Genomic DNA, 2,800 nt, shown 5'->3' on the forward strand with positions numbered 1-2,800 from the left:
CCCAGGGAGGTGGCTGAGTCACCATCCCTGGATGTGTTTAAGCATCATTTGGATGTGGTGTTGGTGGATGTGGTTTAGGGGAGAACTTTGTAGAGTAGGATGATGGTTGGACTCAGTGATCCCAAGGGTCTTTTCAAACCCAAATGGTTCTGTGATTCTATGATTCTATGACTAAGCCCTCAGTAAAGCAACCAAGGCATTAAAAATGCCCTGTGCTCTCAGAGCAATCTTTCTTGCAGCAGAAATATTTACTGGAAGCTAAACTGAAACATTACAAGCTCCATTGACTGCAACAGTTAGTAACTCTTTACAAATGGTTTTACTACCTGATGTTACCTTTATTTTAATACCTGGTCTTGCAACCAACAATGTGGATGCTGGAGATGAATACCAAGTTTCTCTTCTACAGAAAGAGAGAGATAACAAGGGTAAGTAATTAAACCCAGATGAGCATGGAAGACTGATGCTTCCTTTGATTTTAGAAAATGAACCAGATAATGCTCACATCCTTTTTCAACTAACAGTTCATGCTCATTTAACTTGTTTTCCCTCCATCTCTCTTTAGCAACAGATTAACTATTGATTAGATAAGCTTGCCCCACCACTGAATTCTGAAATAGCCCATGTGATTTTTGGGAACACAACACTTTCAGACCAGCAAATAAAACCAGGCATTTGGACTCCTACACTTGCCTTCAACTGCCTGCCTGCCTGCCCTTCACAGACCTATCCAGCTGTGGATTTTTCCAGTGTTTCAGTGTATATATATATATATATATATATATTTAACCATTTAGAATGGGCAGAGATGAAATGTGTCTGCCATCATTCCTTGTATTGGCAGGTCAAAATGCCTACCAACTTAAACCTGTCAACAGGGTCACTGTTCTTACCATGAAGACATCAAAGGACTTAACTTTGGCAAAAGACTTACAGAATTTTACTTAACCCTAAACTGCCCAGATGCACTTTTCACACAAGTGAGCATAATGAAGTCCAGGTCAGTCACTGTATTTCCACAGATTTACGTCACTGGGGCCCTGATGTTATTTTACAGCAGTATTAAATTCTCCATAGGAGAAGTTACATGCAGCAGCAGAACGAGAACCTGCACCATTAACAGGGGCCAACCAGCCCAGTACAGCTTTCAGACCACCGGTACAGCTGAGGGTAAATGCACCTTTCATTGCACAGTCTGCAGCACTGAACAGAAAAGGTTATACACTCTTATTTGCCACTAGGTTACTATACAAGACCCAGACAAAGCAGAAGTCAAACAGTTTAAACAAAAGGCTAATTAAAAAGTGGAAAGGAAATGGATCCTGAAGTTGAAGTTGGGCAGGGTCTCTGGAAAAGCTCTTCTACACTCACTAGAAAAAATGTCTGAAGTTTGCTGTTTTGGGATGAAACTGTGTCCTGAGAGGTGAGGAAATGCTTCTGGCAACCCCTCTTAGGTGAAGAACACCAGCCACGGGCCTTACAAGGGGATAAGCAGGTGCTTATCAGCTGATGATAAACAACTGTCAGTCTGTCAGATTTCCTGGGCTAAGAACCATTACGGACAAGCCCTTCCAGCGACACCTGGAGCATGTGGAGAGAACACATAAAACTTGAATTATGTTTGGCATACCACTCAATGTAAGTGATTTATGGTTTGGCCAAAGTAACTACAAGTAATAAGCTTGTAGAAATTGCTGCCTCTGAGAACTATTTCTAAGCAGAAGTATCTAATTCCAAAACAATTTATCTGAATGAAAGCGAACTGATGATTTAGGCTGTCTGGCTACATGGTTCCGTTATATTTATCTTCTGCCAAGTGCATTGTTCTGGGAAAAACAATACTCACAAGAGCACAATTTTAGAAGTGGCAAATCAGATAATATTGAGCATTTTTTCCTTTTGCTAGAATTTTCACATTGATTGAGTCTGTAGATCAAGAGAAAAATCCCATTCTGTGATACCTTAGTCCCAGAAAAAAAAAAAAAAAAAAAGGCAATAAAAATACAAGCCAGCAGAGTGCTGTTCATTCTTTTGACAATATCCGACAGGAGCAAAGAGAAAAAATGTGTCTCTTAACTTTCAGCACACCGGACTTTGTCACATTGTTCAAAAATGCATCAAACAGTTTTAACTCAAGGTAATTCAGCACAAGTGGGTCTCTCACACCCCCCAAAACATCAACTACACTTGAACAGTGAACTCAGTTCCTGCTAATTAAAATAATACTGCTCAGAAGTGGATTCTACCACTGGAATAAGCAGAAATAGCTGCAAATTTGTAGCCTGCTCCTTCTGGGCCAAGAGAACTCCTCTGTCCAAATGCCCATCATGTTAAGGAGGAGATGGCTGAACCTCTGGCAGAGCATTCAAACTGGAACAGGTATTGAAGAAGGTTTCCTCAGATGGACAAGCACTGAAGATCATCCCAAGGGGCACGGTTTTTTAATCTTAAAATAAAAAACACATTTCTTGCCTTGCCAAATGTCTTAGCCCAGCTTGCACTAAACCACTCCACTGCTGAAGGATGATGAGACCAGTCTTGGTTTTGTCCTGTCTTGCAGTGTCTAAAATGATCTCTCTGTGCTTCTGTTACTGCTAACTGCAGCAGAAAGTGAGAATGGAATTCTGCATCTAGCAGAGCTGGTCAAGTGCTCTCTGAACAGCTGTTTGGGAAGTCCTTTCCCTCAGCACAGTGGGAAGCTCACAAGGACTGCTCTTAGCACTCAGGTATTAAAGTCCCTTCTGTACGTTCACATGTACTAACTATTTTTCCAAAGTCCACTCCTCTTAGCAAGAAAGAG

At 41.1% G+C, this 2,800-nt stretch overlaps 1 protein-coding gene across 1 annotated transcript in view; it reads right to left on the reverse strand.

Moving 5' to 3' along the window:
- Positions 1 to 2,800, reverse strand: part of TRIM67 (tripartite motif containing 67) — a 43,254-nt gene that overhangs the window by 28,601 nt on the left and 11,853 nt on the right. The window lies entirely within an intron of this gene.

This window comes from Chaetura pelagica, unplaced genomic scaffold (assembly GCF_000747805.2).
Source record: "Chaetura pelagica isolate M959 unplaced genomic scaffold, ChaPel_1.0 scaffold708, whole genome shotgun sequence".
In the NCBI taxonomy this organism is placed as follows: domain Eukaryota; kingdom Metazoa; phylum Chordata; class Aves; order Apodiformes; family Apodidae; genus Chaetura; species Chaetura pelagica.